This window comes from Labeo rohita, chromosome 10 (genome assembly GCF_022985175.1).
Source record: "Labeo rohita strain BAU-BD-2019 chromosome 10, IGBB_LRoh.1.0, whole genome shotgun sequence".
Taxonomy (NCBI): domain Eukaryota; kingdom Metazoa; phylum Chordata; class Actinopteri; order Cypriniformes; family Cyprinidae; genus Labeo; species Labeo rohita.
Genome location: NC_066878.1, coordinates 25,330,873 through 25,350,531, shown reverse-complemented (window position 1 = coordinate 25,350,531; position 19,659 = coordinate 25,330,873). Strand labels below are relative to the sequence as shown.

General features: G+C 30.8%; 1 protein-coding gene across 2 annotated transcripts in view; it reads right to left on the bottom strand.

Moving 5' to 3' along the window:
• Window positions 1–19,659, bottom strand: part of unc5cb (unc-5 netrin receptor Cb) — a 245,875-nt gene that overhangs the window by 172,086 nt on the left and 54,130 nt on the right. The window lies entirely within an intron of this gene.

The window sequence follows — 19,659 nt, the reverse complement described above, 5'->3', positions numbered from 1 at the left end:
CTCAATGGTTCTCCACACAGACTTAGATTGGCAAAAATTGGCAAACATATAATTTCTCATTCTAAATCAATTTTTAATACGACACTAATTTTATACATTATTTTATACATTACATATACATTTATAAACTTTTTTCATTTGTAATCTTTTAAAACTATTTAAACTATTCTTCCACACATAAATTTAATTTAATTTTTACACAAATTTTATAATGAATATCTCTATATCTTTATTTCATTATGTGAATGGTGTCTACGTACTGTTTTTAATCCATTTTTGTGTTAAAATGTCTGAAAAATATGGAAAATATATATAAAAAATATATATATTACATAACATAATTATATATATATATATATATATATATATATATATATATATATATATATATATATATATATATATATATATATATATATATAATTATAATTATATAATTATAATTATTCTAAATTGCTAAATTATAATTTTGTAATTTTTAATCTATTATTTACATTTATTTTCCAATTATTTGATTTCACAATTTTACACATACATTTAATTGAACATATGTTTTGTTGTTTTATTTACAACAAAATTTTGCAATAACTGGAATAACTGGAATATCATTTAAATTATCATTAAAAATATATTTATATTTATAGACATTTCTCATTCTAAATCTATTTTAAATTCAATATTAATTAATTAATACAAATTATTAATATTAATTTTAACATGTTTTATTAAATCCTGCATTATTTTTATTTTACAATTTTCACACATACATTAATAAAAAAAATGTTACAATAATACAAATTATTCCAGAAATGATTCCAGTCTCATTTATCACAGCATGTTCTCAATGGTTCTTCATAAAGATGTATGTGAAACATCAAGTGGCGTCATAAATGCCATAAAAGCCCAAACAAAGAAATAATTGCCTAATACTTCTTATATAGTTTTGCACATGGTTTTCGAACAACATAAGTCTTGCAGTCTATTTACTTCACTTCTCAAGCTTCTAGCACAATGAATCTGCACTAATATCAAAACATAAGATATGGTTGGTGCTTTTCTCCTATTTATGTATTTTTCTAGACTACACCGACTATTTGTTTTGCCGTTTCTGCACAATCTTCAGCAGCACATCTCTTCTCTATAATATAAAGCACCGGACTAGCGTCTTTCAGTATGTATAAGAGTTTCTGTTCTATAGCACAGCTGTGATTGTCTTAAAATACATCAGATGTGGACTCATATCCACCGTCAGAACAGCACAGATGTGCAAACAAAAGCCAATTCCTCTCCGCAGATGACGAACGCATCAAGAAACTCTCCTAACAGCTACGCAGTAAAACTGCAATTTTGCACAAATGTGTCTCCAGACGGCCTTTGAGATTTCGGAGACTAATCAAGCAAAGGGAAGAGGGTCTGAGTGCCGGAGGGTTTGACGCTCGACACCGAACCGCTGCCCTGCTCCCCTGGGTCGAGGACGAGGGCACTTCGGGTTGCGCAGGTGAGCTCGTTACGCGGTCTGGAAATCCTCGAAAATGGCCAAGCGCTGCATTATTTTCCCAAGCAGCATCGGACAGCGTGGAGCCGCTGGATAACCTGACGCCAACCTTCAGCCAAACTCTGAAACCAAGCTTAAGTGACAGCGTCCATTAGGAGAGCGTCCCGCTTTGCAGAAAGTGTCTTTTTTTCCAGAAAGCAGGCGCCACTTTTACCGCACCTTTTATGCAGCCGTCAGGCCCAAACTGGGAGCTCGTGCTCAAATATGCAACGACCGGATGTTATAAAATCCATCTCGTGTCTAAAGAAAACCAGCAGTGTTTGGCAGCTTAGTGGCATCAAGTCTTGACAAGATAACACTAACAAAATGCTCACAAACAGAGTGGTGTATTCTGATTTTCTGTCTGTAAAATAACTTTTTAAAATATCTGTTGGACAAACACAAATTTTGATATAAATGTATTTAGAATATAATTTTACAAAATAGAATTTTAGAAACCTTACATTAATTTATCATTTTACAAACATATTAATACTTTTAATTTATTAAAAAATTATATTGTTACACATTTCTCACACACATTGTAACATTTTTTAATTTTAACAAAGTTTTCTTTAGAAATAAATTTAGCAAAAAAAAAAAAAAAATTATATATATATATATATATATATATACACAGTGGGTACGGAAAGTATTCAGACCCCCTTAAATTTTTCACTCTTTGTTATATTGCAGCCATTTGCTAAAATCATTTAAGTTCATTTTTTTTCCTCATGAATGTACACACAGCACCCCATATTGACAGAAAAACACAGAATTGTTGACATTTTTGCAGATTTATTAAAAAAGAAAAACTGAAATATCGCATGGTCCTAAGTATTCAGGCCCTTTGCTGTGACACTCGTATATTTAACTCAGGTGCTGTCCATTTCTTCTGATCATCCTTGAGATGGTTCTACACCTTCATTTGAGTCCAGCTGTGTTTGATTATACTGACTGGACTTGATTAGGAAAGCCACACACCTGTCTATATAAGACCTTACAGCTCACAGTGCATGTCAGAGCAAATGAGAATCATGAGGTCAAAGGAACTGCCTGAAGAGCTCAGAGACAGAATTGTGGCAAGGCACAGATCTGGCCAAGGTTACAAAAAAATTCTGCTGCACTTAAGGTTCCTAAGAGCACAGTGGCCTCCAAAATCCTTAAATGGAAGACGTTCGGGACGACCAGAACCCTTCCTAGAGCTGGCCGTCCGGCCAAACTGAGCTATCGGGGGAGAAGAGCCTTGGTGAGAGAGGTAAAGAAGAACCCAAAGATCACTGTGGCTGAGCTCCAGAGATGCAGTCGGGAGATGGGAGAAAGTTGTAGAAAGACAACCATCACTGCAGCCCTCCACCAGTCGGGGCTTTATGGCAGAGTGGCCCGATGGAAGCCTCTCCACATGGAGTTTGCTAAAAAACACCTGAAGGACTCCAAGATGGTGAGAAATAAGATTCTCTGGTCTGATGAGACCAAGATAGAGCTTTTTGGCCTTAATTCTAAGCGGTATGTGTGGAGAAAACCAGGCACTGCTCATCACCTGTCCAATACAGTCCCAACAGTGAAGCATGGTGGTGGCAGCATCATGCTGTGGGGGTGTTTTTCAGCTGCAGGGACAGGACGACTGGTTGCAATCGAGGGAAAGATGAATGCGGCCAAGTACAGGGATATCCTGGATGAAAACCTTCTCCAGAGTGCTCAGGACCTCAGACTGGGCCGAAGGTTTACCTTCCAACAAGACAATGAACCTAAGCACACAGCTAAAATAACGAAGGAGTGGCTTCACAACAACTCTGTGACTGTTCTTGAATGGCCCAGCCAGAGCCCTGACTTAAACCCAATTGAGCATCTCTGGAGAGACCTAAAAATGGCTGTCCACCAACGTTTACCATCCAACCTGACAGAACTGGAGAGGATCTGCAAGGAGGAATGGCAGAGGATCCCCAAATCCAGGTGTGAAAAACTTGTTGCATCTTTCCCAAAAAGACTCATGGCTGTATTAGATCAAAAGGGTGCCTCTACTAAATATTGAGCAAAGGTTCTGAATACTTAGGACCATGTGATATTTCAGTTTTTCTTTTTTAATAAATTTGCAAAAATGTCAACAATTCTGTGTTTTTCTGTCAATATGGGGTGCTGTGTGTACATTAATGAGGAAAAAAATGAACTTAAATGAGTTTAGCAAATGGCTGCAATATAACAAAAAGTGAAACATTTAAGGGGGTCTGAATACTTTCCGTACCCACTGTATATATATATTTCACACATGAATTTCATAGATTTTTTACAAAACATTTGAAAAAAAATTTTTTTTTAATTAACACATGAATTAATGTTTTAAAAAATAAATTAATTAATATATTTCACATTAATTTAATTGATCAAATGTTTTCTTTACAAGAATTTTTTTTTTTTACCAAAAAAATGTATTCAAATTATAGTCACATTTCTCATGCACAAATTTCAAAAATTTCAAAAACACGAATTTAAATGATTTTTTAAATTTTTTTTTTAAATATTTAATATATTTCACACGTGAATTTGTTTTCACAAAGAAATTTTGTCCAAAAAAAAAAAAAAATAATAATATATATATATATATATATATATATATATATATATATATATATATATATATATATATTTTTTTTTTTTTTTTTTTTTTTTTTTTATTAATCAAGTGTTATTATTTAATTAAACACGTGTTTTCTTTTAATTTTATTATATTGTTACACATTTCTCTTTTTACATTTTATTAATTTTAGCTTTGTGGTAATTTTAAAGTCTTAATTTTGTGTGTGTTTTATCATTTTATTATTTTAAGCTTTTTTTTTTTTAAATAAAAATAAAAATAAAATATTTGCAATAAATAAATAAAGTGTAAATGTAAAATCCCAGTAAATCTGTTAACAACAAAAAGATTTACAAAACAGGAATGAAAAATGTTATATCAATAATATTTTATTTTGTTTCAGTGTTGGTGTTTTTAGAGATTTCGTAATATTTTGAACAACATTTTATTAATTTTAGCCTTTCTAACTTTTTTTGTACATTTCTCTCTCTCTCTCTCTCTCTCTGTCAATAAATATAGAAAGAAATTTAAAATCTCTTCTTTTGGGTGTACTGTCCCTTTAAATGAGTTTTCTCATGATTTTCTATTATTACAATGCATCATTACTCCGTCAGTCAGCCTCTTTCAGTCTAAATGAGTGGTTCTTCACAAGAGTGACCTGCAATGAGGATCAGACATGAAACGACTCTCGGCCCGCATGCAACGGAGAAAAAGTTTTCATCAGGCCTCAGTAATGAGCCGAGACGTCAACAAAACAACAGCAGCTCTGTGTCCCTTTAGCAGAACATTCACTGAACCACATGAGTCTCCAGTTATAAAAACATCTCAGAGGAGCTCCTTCAAGACTGCATCAGCATTACCCACAACTAACAGCAAACTGAAGAAACCACATCAGAACCCCGGAAGAAATAACAGGTTTTGTTCCCACTTCTCTCTGATTTGGAGAAGCCGTGATTCGGTTTAAAGCAGAAAGATCCTCGATGATGACTTGTTTGGGTTCCAGCTCAAGCAGTTAATTAATTACAAGTTTGATAATTACGTCGCCAATTGTGTTTATGCAACACATTTAGTGGCACATCCTTCAGTACAGGAAGCTCATCAAACACATCTGCTCCCCAGACAAACACACAGCAGCAACTGAAGACACCGAAAACACGCAGACATTTGTCACTTTGAAGTGTGCACTTGGGATTATTACATTTGAAACAGGTGCGATTGATGAGATTAAATAAATACAGACGCGAGATCGTTTAAAACCATGGCTGTTATTAACTAAAACTAAACTGTAACTACAAAACATTTTTGTTACTGGAAATAAAATTCTAAGAAAAAATAAAAAGTATTAAAAAAATAAATTAATAAAATTTCTTAAATAATATATCAATATATATGTTATATATATAATGATTTATTATAACAACAATTTCTATAATCATGCATTACAAATATTATATTTATTGTAATATTTAAAAAATATATATAATAAAAAGTTCTAAAATCAGTTACGAAGACTTCAAAATTAATAAAAAATCTAAATATAATAAATAAATAAAAAATAAATACTTTAACACAACAACAAAATGACTAAAATCTTTCAAATTAAAAACTAAAAATACTAACATTAACTGAAATATGAATATATATATATATATATATATATATATATATATATATAAAAAATCAACTGTCTAAAAATTTACAATATTACATTATTAATTATTACACTGCAAAATAATTAAATAAAAATGATAAAACACCCAACAAAATTACTAAAACTGCACTAGAAACTTTTGTTAATTGAAATAAAATCAAGTATTAAAAAATGAACTAATAAAATGTACAAATACTATATTGATATATGATATATAATAATTTAACAAAAAAAATCTATAATCATTTATTACAAATATTATATTTACTGTAATATTTTAAAATTAATAAAATGTCAAAAATCTAAAAACTAAAAATACAAACATTAACTGAAATATTATTAATATATTTATATTATATTATATTTTATTATTAATATAACTTTAACATTTTTCATATTATTAATTAATAATAATAATAAACGTATTCATACATATTTTTTTAAACTGATGAAAATGAGAAATGCTGTCTTGCAAACCAGCTGAAATAAAATAAGTTGAAGATGAAGTACTACAATTACTAAAACTAATAAATAAAAAATAATAAATACTTAAACAGACAAAAAAATTATTAAAACCTTAAATAAAATTGAAGTAAAAACAGAAAATATAAAAATAATCCCATACAAAATATTAACAAACTTATTAATATATATAACAAAAATTATAAAAACACAATAAATAAAAAAAAAAAAGCAGCATACTATCTAAATAAAAGTGACAATGTTACATTATTAAATATTACATTACAAAAAAATTCTCAACAAAATTACTAAAATGCAATTTTCACTTTTTTGTTCACTTTAAATTAATTCAAAATATGATCCAAAACTCTTAAGAGTGTATCAGCGCTATTAAAATCACACAGTTTCAGCTGTTTTTTTAGGGAAGCCTGCTATCATTTGGGCCCTGTGGCGATGGCAGGTAAGCCGAACCTCTTCAAATGTCACAGCTCCTTCAAGAGGAAGCTGTTTTCCTCCGGAAGATCGGGCCGCTGGGGTCGTGTGCTATAGAAAAGGGGCGAGGGCAAAGGTTAAAGTCATTACAGGCGGGCGACGCGGCGACGCCCCTAGCTCTTCTTTTTCCCCTCGCCTTCTCTCTCTGCTCTATTTTTGATGAGTACAGGGACTCAGAGAGCTGGCTCTGTGGCGTTAATATTTCATACAGCCATGCAATAACACCGACAACATCTTCCCCCTCCTGCCATGGCCGACGGCGACGGGCCGCAGCGGCGCTCGGCTCATGGAGAGCAGGTGTAATTTGCAAATGCTAATTGAACTCCGGCACGGGTCAGCGAGCTTTCCTGTCTCCTCAAAGCTCGACACACGCAGCACCGGGCGCCGATATACGCCACATCCTTTCGCTGCCACCGGGAAAACCAGCCAAAATCCCGTCATCTGTGAACCGAGCCGTCCGTCCCGGGCCCAGCCAGATGCACCGGGACTCATCGTGAGCTCGTCTCCTCTGATAATTCAGGATTGCTGGCAGATCCCAAAAAACAAGCACATTTCTGATGATCTAATTTTTCTCATCATCTCTAGATAATTAAGTGTTTTTGCTGTGGTTGTTTTACATCACGGTTCAGCGAACAGCGTCTCCAAATCATCAGCGCAAAATATCAATTATGAAAGTAAAATCTCAATCATCTTTCTGCAGCATTTCTGCAAAGTCATCAAGTCTCTAAACACTCCTGCAGACTGAAGACAAACAAGAAGCCCCGCCCCCAGACTCACACCATTGGCTGAGCTGATGTTTATGTGTCAGATTCAGTGTTTTTTAAACTGACACAAAGACCTGGAGGGCAAAACATCCAGAAACTGCAGCACAAACCTGTCAATTTCCCATCTGTTTCAAGTCAAAAATGTTTAGATCACCTCTCAACAGAAAAAAAACAAAGATATGTGAAATTTCGGGCTTCTGTGATCTATATATGGCACCTACCACAGTATTTCAATCACAAAAACAGAAGGATATTCGAGGGCTTAACAAAAAAAAGTGACATTAAAAGATCAGATTTAATATTTATTATATTATTATATATTTAAGAAAATTATTATTGTAACAAAAAATGAAATAAAGTAAAAATTAAATATCAAAAATATTAAATTAAAATATTTAAAAACTTAAATTTAAATGTATTTATTTCAGGTAGTTGCCAAGGCAACATTTCTCATTCTCATTTAGTTTAATTACTAAAATAGCTAAAACTAAACAAAAATAAATAAATAAATAACAAAAATGCAGCTAAAATTCAAGTGAAAACATAAAATATATATATTAAAAAAATCTAATTCAGAATATTAACAAAAACTACTTCAAAACTAATTATTAACTGAAATTAAATTTAATAAAATATTTAAAAACTTTAGCTTAAATTTGTTTATTTTTGCTATTTGCTCACATTTTCATTCAGTTTAAGCACCAAAACTGCTAAAACTAAACAAAAACTATTAAAAAAAATAAATATCAAAAATATTAAAATAAAATACAAAAAAATATTAAAATAAAATATTTAAAAACTAGCTAAAAAAATTTCGGCTAGTTAAAGCAACATTTCACATTTTCATTCAGTAAAAAAAAACAATGTAAGTGAAAAAAAAAATATAAAAACAATCTATTTCAAAATATTAACAAAAAATAAAATATTAAAATAAAATCTTTATAAAATATATAATAAGAAAAATGAAAAAAATAGTTAAAAAAAAAAAAAACAAAAACAACAAAACAAAACAAAAAACCTACAATTTAAACTAAAATAAAAGTCACTAGTATATACTGTGCATTATCAGTAAATTGTGTACTGCATTTGAATTGTGATCTCCAAATTACAAATTCCACAAACATCCACTAACAGCACGGTTGCAAAACAAGACATTTTCACAGTCTGGATTCAGATCTGCCACATCTGACAGTCACTCAGTAAGGCCTGTATTACTATTATTAGATTTTCCTGTAAATAATCATTACAATAAAAATGAGAGCAATAAACTGAGTGAAGGGAGACAAAGCGCTTCCAGGTTAAAGCTAATGCAGGTGAAGAGGTCACGAATGCATCAGTCGCACATTGATCATCATTAGCGTTTACGTAACACCTGCCGCTGTGAGCCGCGCGTCTCTCGCATCAGTCACTGTAACCACACGTCTAGCGCTCGAAAAACACATACTAACTACTGTGAAAGTTAACAAGACAATCTAGAGATTGCAGATATTTCAGCTTACATTTCAATGCAATTAACGCTAGGCACACAAAACCTGCGCAAAGCCACACATTTGGATTTGTACCACACAAGTTTATTTTTATATTCAATTTTCCACACGCCACTAGTTTCAGTTTAGCTCTTTTTTTAAATTTTGCATTTTTTAAGCTTGCTGTTTATAATAAATGTTGTTTATAATGAAGGCCACTATAATTTATTTGTGTTTTATAATTTTTCATGTCTTTTTCCGTTCTGAATACCATTTTACATGCTCATAATAATGTTTGTAAACATTGTTTTATTTACTGGAATTTTACATTTACACTATTTCTTTATTACAAATATTAAATTTTTATTATTTTATTTTAATTTTAAAATACTAATAAAATAAATGATAAAATGACAAAACACACTAAAGACTTTAAAATTAAGACAAAACTAGAATGAATAAAATGTAATTCCAAATATTAACAAACAATATTAAAAATGTAAAACATTTAGTGAAATGAAATTAAATATAAAAAAAAATAAATAAAACATTAAAAAAATATTAAAATAAAAAAAATCAAACTATTAAAATAAAATATTTAAAAAATTAAACTAAAAAAACATTGTTTTATTTACTGGATTTTTACATTTACACTTTATTTCTTTATTACAAATATTGCATTTTTAGTACAATATTTTAAAATACTAATAAAATAAGAGAAAATGACAAAACACATAAAATGAAGACTTTAAAATGAACACAAAATAATATTATGTAATTCAAAATATGAACAAACTACATTAAACATCTAAAACATTTACTGAAATGAAATTAAATATAAAAAACAAATAAAACATTAACAAATATTAAATTAAAACATTCAAACTATTAAAATAAAATATTTAAAAACTGAAAATAAATAAATAAATAAATAAAACAACATTTGGAGTTTTACATTTACACAATTTCATTACTATAAAAAATCAAAAATAAAATAAAAAAATATTAAAATAAAAGATTAAAACAAATTCAATGTAAATGTATTTATATTTAAATATTTACATTTAAAAATATTAAAATGTTATATTTATTTATTATTTAATATCATATTTTATTATTATTATTAATAATAATAAAATATATAATTATATAATCAATAAAAACATTTATTAAAACTGAAAAGCTGTAACTAAATGAAAATGAGAAACGTTGGAGAGCAGGTTTAGTGTATTTAGTCCTTTCACAAACATTTGGTTGCAACATGAAAATAATATTCATGAGCAAAGTCTAGAAGTTATATATTGCTCTCCGTATACTTTTCAGAGCATTCCTATGCCCTGGATGTTTGCATAATCAATAAAAATGCTTTAATTACAGATTACAAGTATGCAGAATTGTTGATTGAAACCAAACCGGCGTACCGAAACATTTCTATCGGAAGTGTTTTAATTACAAAACTCCACGTAAATAAAACGTCAGCACCAACCCAGTTGAAGCGAGTAGGCGTTTTCAATCAGAGAAAGGCCTTTTTCTTTTGTTTGTCATTAAAGCAGCTCTTCAAACACTCTACGGCGCTGTGATTCTCAGTAATGAGCCCAGTTTCTTGGCAAGCCGAGCCGATAAGGAGAAATAAGCGTAGCTTCTTGCATTTGCAGCGTTTGCGTGTGTCCTGCATCCCGATCCGGCGGTCAGCGCTAAATCCTCATTATTAATGCTCGACGTGACACGTCAGGGTAAAACGCGGGTCAGCGGCGAACTCAAAACACGCCGAAGCCGTATATCAGTCGGCACATGTTGCGTCGTGACCCGGCTTTAATTAAGGTCAAACGTCGCTGCTTGTATTTGTTTTGATTTGTGAGATTTATACATCTTCATTTAGCAGCTGGCAAACACGCAGCAGACGCTTAACATGCCTAATTGTTGAAAAGAAATGTCTGTTTTCCCATGCGAGAGAGGGAAACCTGCGCTCGTGAGTCAGCTCTCAGCAGACGGCAGATAAACATGAATTTATCGCGGCTATTTCAGACAGATAACGCGGAGCAGAGATACGGCAGCCACTCGTTTATATACTGTAGAGTTGCATTCTCAGCCTTATCTGTTTGGCCTCCTTCGTGTCAAACGCATCTCGCTCGCGCAAGCTCTGCCAAGCGTGCCGTTTCATTGGAGAAGTAAAATTATTTTTAATCAGCCAATCGAGTCAATAGGGCGTATAAAACGCTCGCTGTCGATACTCGCATTCTCCAGAATGAGTTAACGCGTCCGCTGGCAATGAACACGCCTGCTCATTGTTCATATCTGCTGTGAGCGGCGATGCCTATCGATTCTCTCACACAGCAGTTTATGTCCAGTCATTCAGTAAAACAACGGCTTATCATTATCATCTGTCATAGACGCGAGCCAAGAGAGCCGTCAACGCTAATTCCTGCTCTTCTGAGGAGAACGCAGCGCTGGAGACCATTAAAAACAGTCCCACAATGCCAGATAACTAAAGAAATACTGTCTTCATTGGTGTTATAAGCAGCAATATTACTAGTGATAAAACCTTTTACACAAAGAATTAACCATCAATTACTCCTCAAATCATGCATCTCACAATAAAAGCAGAAATTGTGCAACAAAACATCCTATAAACATTAAATTTGGACCGTACACTTGAGACGTACATTTTTTGGGTAATAAGAAATAAAATTTAGGCACCAAACATTGAATTGATTGTATTGGTACCCACTTGTCTTGTTAAAGTAATTTTATTATGTGGTTTTGACATTTTTATTTATTTATTTATTTCCACATATTACTGTCTAGGATTAATTTAGTTTATTCCTGTTTTAGTTAAGTTTTATTTTTTGTTTCCATTTTTATGTTAATTTCTAAACCTTTTTTTTTTTTTTTTTTTACATATTACTCTAAGTTTAATTTATTTTATTTCAGTTGTACATTTTAATTTTTGTTTCCATTTTTAAGTTAAGCATTTTGTTTTGCCACTTTTTATTTATTTGTGTAGGTTTTATTCATTTTAGTTTTTAGTTCAGTTATAGTTTTGTGCATCAAGTTAAACATATTTCAGTTACTGTTTTTTCATTTTTTTTTTTTTGTCAAATTTCAGTTTTTGTAATTTTAGTAATTTTATTCAAATTTTTTGTAATTTTATTATGACTTTTGTAATTTCATTTTTTTTTTTTTTTACATATTATTCTCTGTTAAATTTATTTTATTTCAATTTTTTTTTTTTTTTACATTTTTAGGTTAATTTTTAAACATTCAGTTTTGTGCTTCAAGTTAAACATATTTCAGTTACTTTTTTTTTTATATAATTTTTTTTTTTTGTATTTAATTTTGTCAACTTTTAGTTTTCATAAGTTTTAGTTTAATTTTTGTGTGTAATTTTTATTTTTTTATTTGTTACATTACTTTCTAGGTTTAATTTATTTTATGTCAGTTTTAAGTTTTAGTTTCCATTTTAGATTGATTTTTAAACATTTTATGTGATTTATTTATTTATTTATTTATTTAGGTTTCATTCATTTTAGTTTTTAGTTCAGTTTTAGTTTTGTGCTTCAAGTCAAACATATTTCAATTACTTGCAACATTTGACACTCATTTTTTTGAATTCATGTTTTTATGTCAACTTTCAGTTTTTATTTTTACTATTTAATTAAAACTTATTTGTCAAGGCAACATTTCTAATTTTCCTTTAAGGTTTTAAAGTTTTTAATTTATTTTTATATTGCATTTCAATAATGATTACAAATATTGATTGTTATAGCTAATCAACAATAACAAAACTGCTATGTATGATTGTTATATAACTGTTAACAGTCGTTTGCACATAATATACTTTAGCAGTTAAAAACAGAAGATAAAACACATTTTCTTTTAACTTTAATGTCACACTACAAAAAAAAATGAGTGCAACAGTCAAATGTGTCCATCTAGTGCACATTTACAAAGAAAAACAATGGAAAAGCAGTGCAAAAACACATTCTGTGTGAACGTGTCTACCCACTCCTGTTTTTGTGTTTTATATTGCATTATCACTCATTTTTACTTCCACACACAGGATTTTCCCCACAGCTCAGGGCTCATGTTCAGGCCTGCATCTGTGAGGGGTTAACCAGCACAGTTAAGGGTTAAAGGGCTGGTAAGTGGCTCCATTAGTCGGGGCGAGCGGTCGTTCGGGAGGGAGGAGAGAAGAGAGGAGCCCAGGAGACGCTGGTCTGAGCGCAGGGGGAGGTGCTGTAATGAGCGCGCTCACAATGACCGACGCAGCCACCGAAACGTCCAACTGGGGCACCAGATGCAGTCGGAACGCGGCCAAAGAGCGCGAGGGGAAAACGGGCTCCTGAAGGATGTCAGAGCAGGAAATGAAGCATCCTTTCTCTCGGGTTCTACTGTCTGCTTTTGGGAGGAGAACAAAACATCAATCTGCTCATGTGAGTTTGATAAGGCTCCGAACCGCACACTGATGCCTCCGGGCAGGTTATCAATTTGTTGACAAGCGCACCCCATTTCAGATCAGCCGCACCTCCTGCTCTGTTTCCTGTGCTCGAGCTTCGAGTAATGAAAGCCACGTGTCTCCGGTCGCCCCGGTCATGTTTGCACTCACTCAGGCCTGCAAACGGGCCTCATCACAGGGCCTGTCAGTCAGCGTCCAGGACGTTTCTCTCATTAGCACCTCTTTACACACGACTATAGGAGCCCTACTGACCTCGACAGAACCAGACCGCTCCGCCCCACCAAGAGTTATCATCACTAACCAAAACATTTCTCTATTTAATCAAATTAACACTGAATTTATATATATAACTGCAACAATAAAACACTTTCATTATTCGAAATTTCAAATTTTCATTTAGTTTAAGTACTAAAATAACTAAAAACATAAACCTCTTCATACTACTATAAAAAAAACTAAAATCATTAAAAAAAAAAAGTTTTATTTTTAGAAATGCAAAAAAAAAAAAAAAATACATTTTATTTCAGTAATTTTTCAATTCATTTATTTAGGTTGTATTTATTTTAGTTTTATTTAATTTTGTGCTTTAACTTAAAAATATTTCAGTTAGTTGCAACATTTGTCATTTTCATATAAACTTCATTTATATTTTATTTTAGCTTGCAGTTTTAATTTTTTAATATTTAATGAATTTCTTTTTAGTAATTTTAGCACTTTAATTTTATGCTTCAACTTAAACATTTCAGTTGCAACATTTGTCAATTTCATTTGATTTTTTTTTTCATTTTTATTTAAATGTTATTTTGTTTTAGCTTTCATTTTTATTTTACATTTAATTAATTTCTTTTTTATTTAAATTTTTGTTTTAGTAATTTTAGCACTTTAATTTTATCTTCAGTTTAAACATTTTAGTTAGTTACATGTCAATTTCATTTAAAAATTTTCATTTTTATTTATATCTTATTTTATTTTATTTAATTAATTAATAATAAAAAAATATTAATAAAAATTAATAATTATAATAATTATTTTTACATACATTTTAACCTATGCTGAGATAAAACTACAATCAAAAAAAAAAAAGTAAAACCTTTTTTCAATTTTATTAGTTTCCAATGCAAAGTTGTAGTACTACAGTAAGTAAAACTAAAAAACAAAAACCTTGTGATACTACTATAAATTAAACTAAACCCATAAAAAAAACATTTTTATTATTAGAAATACAAAAAAGACAACTTAACTTAAAGTTTTTATTTCAGTTATTTTTAAAAAATATTAAAATAAAAAATAAAATTTATTTCAAATACATTTTAGTTTTTTTCCGTTAGTGGCCAATGCAATTACATTAGAAAATGGGAAAAAAAAAAAAATTTAAATTCAAAACACTGAAAATTATCAATGAAAATTTTAATAGTACATTAACTGATACTAAAATAACACTCGGACACACCATGTGCTTTCTGGAGCGTCCTCCTTTGAACTGCCACGCGCTGACAAGCCCAAAGTGTGGAGCGGGACGTGCCGTGGAGGAACACGTATCAGAAGACAGAAGCGTCGGCCCCGCGCTCATTAATCGGGCCCCTGCGATGACCCTCTCAGCGCTGCTGGCTCTCACCAGCTGTTTCTGCAAAACACCGCCATTTCATTTTTTTACGAGCTCCGCCTATTAATCTCCGGGCGCGACGCTGGCGATAGCGCTTTAGACAAGCGGACGATTTCATCTGCTAATTAACGGCTTTAGTTTCATTTGCGGCCTCGGCGGTCCGTTTTACCAACAGAGCTTTCAGCACTTTGCCAATTAATAGGAGACGTCTCAATTCATTGGTTTAATAAATGTGTTAATTTTGCGAGCAGGAGGGAGAAACAACGACATCATAGGAGATAAATTCGCTCTGATTTAATTTTTTTCTTGCGTTCTGGCTGCGGCTTAACCGTACAGGACTGGAAATTCATTAGAAAGCTTAATCTGGGTTTGAAAGGCGTGCGTGCCGACGACGGCGCGAGCGGCCGGATCGGAGAAGACTTTTCCTATTACTGAATCGGGCCCTTCAGAAGCGCGGCCGCTAATGAACCTGAACGCCTCTATTATTAAGTTACCACAGAAAATCCTCAAGGCAAATGTTCTTCTGGTCTGTGAAGGAAAACATCTTTACAAGATAATGGCCTTTCCTCTAATTACAATATGTGTAAGTGCTTGTGCTCGGCGCGGGACCTCTTCCCTTTGAAGAGCGTTGGGTCGTCGCTCTCCATCCGTTTCTATTTCCAGCTCGGCAAATCGCAAAAAGGAAAAGGAGAACAAGAGAGAGGAGTTTAATGAAAGAAGACGACGAACAGTAAGAAAGGCAGCGGCATCTGTATTTGCAAACGACTCTGGCAGCTTATATATATAATAAATATAACTTATATATATATATATATATATATATATATATATATATATATATATATATATATAACCAAGCTGCGAGGTTAAGAGAAAAAACATTATTTTAATACGATCGGTACATCCAATGCAATATTCTCACAAATGGGCTGATATATCTCACTAATATTATTACATTTTGATTATATTTCTAGCTTTCAGCCAATGAGTATTTATTTATTTAAACAGAATACATTTTTAATATTTTTAAATATTTTTTATATTTTAATTTTTATGTAATTTTAACATTTTATTATTCTAAAAATATAAATATTAGTAGATAATTTTAATATTATATAATATTAATATTATATTTTTTTGTACACACACACAAAACTTGAATAATTATTATATATAGAATCTTAAAAATTAATTACATTAAAAAGCACAATTATGTATATATATATTTTTTTTGAAAATGAAAAATATAAAAAAAATAAAAAAACAACAATAATATAAACAAAAATAAAATGTAAAAAAATTATATATTAATATTAGTTTTTTTACACACAAATTAAATCTGAATATGAAAAAAATCAAAACAAATAAAATAAAAATTATATAAATAAAAGTATAATATTAAATATATATTCCTTTAAAAAATTAATTTAAAAAAAATATTATATATTTTACATACACAAAAATTACATTGAATATTATATGTAGACTATTTAAACTGAAAATGAAAATACAAATCAAATAAAATAAAATATAATATTAATATTATATTTATATTTATATTTATATTTAATATATATAGTTTTAAATTTCTTAAATTGTAGTTTTACGTCAGTATAAACCAAACAAAAATGTTTTTATTAATTACAAAAAAATAAAATTAAATATTTTAAAAGTTTAATTTAAGTTGTCTTTTTTTGCATTTCAAATAAGTTTTATTTTTTATGAAAAGTTTTTTAGTTATTAACAAAAAGTTTAATTAACAATAATTTTAATAATAAATGCTCTTTAATGAAAAAAAAAAAATCAAAACAAATAAAATAAATACAACTGATGTAAACAAAAAGTATAATATTAAACATATATTCCTTCTTTTTTAAAAAAATTTCATTTTAGTCATATAATTTAATTTATTAGCCATGTGTCAACCACTAATTAATAAGCTGAGAATCCAATCATCTGCATGTCGACACTCTCCACAGAAGATACTGACAGCAACAAAATAAATATCGATCTGGTTCGTCCTCACAGGGGAAAACGGATTTGATGGAAACCTACGTAGATTCCAAGGGCACCAGGACGCTCTTTATAGTCTCTGCGTTACCAATATTACTATCAACAACCCTCATTTCATTTCATTTTCTCTAGAGAGGAATCATATCTCAGCAGACACAACACAACATCTGACTTCTCTCTACATTTTCACGTTCTGTCCTCCTTTGTAATGATGTGAAGAAATCGAGAGAGAAATCTGAAAGGGTGTGAAGATCTCGAGTGATTCATCGTGAACGTAACGAAGACATCTGCGTGTCAGATTTAAATGAGACGCTACAAAAATGCATCTTTAGCCTCCAGGACACACACGCACTGCCGCACGTCCACCGAACTCCTCGTACGGCAGGTCTCGCTGTGTTTTTCCTGACATTCCTGAAATGATAAACACCTAAATTGGGCTTCTGTTTACTGGGATGAAAGGTCATCTTGTCCAAAGTCTGGGATTGCTCACAAAGCCCTGGTTTCTGACAGATCTCCACCCCTAAATGAGCCATAATCTACCTCTTCACCTCCTAAAGCACTCCATCTGAAAGAAAAAAAAAAAAGAGGAGGCGACGGCCCTGCGGCGAACCCACACACAAACACACGCTTATCTAAACATCTAAATGAGGGCCTACTGTTGACTTTTCATACCAAGCTAATCATATTGACTATTACTGAGCTTTTTAGGGGTAAAAATGAAAAGGACTTCATTTATGGATCATTTTTGGGATTTTGCTCACTTTTGGGACCACATTTGTCCCCAAACTACAGCTAAGTAAACACACACACACACACACAACCCCTTATTCTTCTACCCATTTCCTGGTAATGGTTTTTTAAAAGGGGGCACTGAAAGCCTTTCTCCTTCCTCTTGTCAAGTTTGTTTAAGTTAGTTAATTAGTACACGTCTCTGCCTGTCAAGCCGCTTCCCCTGGTATTCACAGTTTTCTTAGGGGACAGACGCGACTGTTCAGGAAGGGCTGTTTTTGGGTTTGCTGACGGAGAACCTCAGAGATCAGTGGAGAAACGGCAGACAGGACTTAACTCAAAACACAAGCTGGAAACTGACCCGCCGGAGACTAGTTCAATTAGATCTCAACTGTTTCTCCTTTCGCTGATTGTTCTTATAGACTCAATTATCTCAATATGAGCTCAAACATTTCTCTTCAAATGACCTGAGCTGCTATCCATATTTATTTTGCAGTTCAAAATTTTTAATTTGTGACAAAGAGAAGAATTTCAGAAGAAACATGAGACAAAGTTGAAACTCTTAAAGAGTATGAAAGTGCATAATAATTATTTGTGACACTTGAGCACAAAACCAGTCATAAGTGTCAATTTTTCAAAAACTGTCATCATCCGAAAGCTGAAAAAATAAGCTAAATAAGGTGAGAAAATCACTTTTAAAGTTGTCCAAATGAAATTCTTACCAATGCATATTATTAATCAAAAGTTAAGTTTTGATATATTTACAGTAGGAAATTTACAAAATATCTTCATGGAACATGATCTTTACTTAATATCCTAATGATTTTTGACATAAAAGAAAAATCAATAATTTTGACCCATACAATGTATTTTTGGCTATTGCTACAAATATACCCATGATACTTAAGGTTTGGTTTTGTGGTCCAGGGTCACATTTTATTATTATTATTATTATTATTATTATTATTATTAACAAATTATGTTTACTGTTTTTACTACTACTACTAATAGTGTATGTATGTATTTATTTCTAATAATAATAATAATAATAATAATAATAATAATAATAATAATAATAAATAACAACAACAACAACAACAACAACAACAACAACAACAACAACAACAACACCAACAACACCACACTAATACATTATTATTTTAGTATTTTTCTTAATATTTTGAGTTTAGTAGTAGTACTATTACTACTAAAAAAAATTTCTTATAAATAATATTTTGATTTTGTTTACTACTACTACGACTACTACTACCCTATGTTTCTTATTAATAAAATTTATATTTTTTGTACTACTACTACTACTACTACTACTACCTTTTTATTATTTTTTTAATAATATTTACATTTTTTTGTCTACTACTACTACTACTAATATTATTATTGTAGTTATTATTATTATTATTATTATTATTATTTTACTATTTTTCTTATTAATAATAATTAGATTTTTAGTAGTAGTAGTACTAATACTACTACTATTTTTTATTTTACTATTTTTCTTAATATTTAAATTTTTTTTAGTCTAGTAATTCTTATATATTCATCTTTTCATTTGTGTACGTGTGGACATTTTTGCTTGTATCTTTCATGTGTGTGTGTGTGTGTGTGTGTGAGAAAATATATATATATATATATATATATATTTTATATTTTCTCACACACATTTCTCACACTTTCATTCATATATGAATGAAAGATACAAGCAAAAATGTCCTTTTGACAAATAAAATGCTCTGTAACAGGGCCTATAACACTATATAACGTCAATGTCAATGTTTTTAAAACTCAAGCCTGACAAAAACTGCATCAAAAAGAAATGAGTTTGGCTAGTTTGAAATGGATATTGATTTAGCACTCGTGGCGATGCGAACTGACAGGTTTGTTGTAAGATCAAGGCAC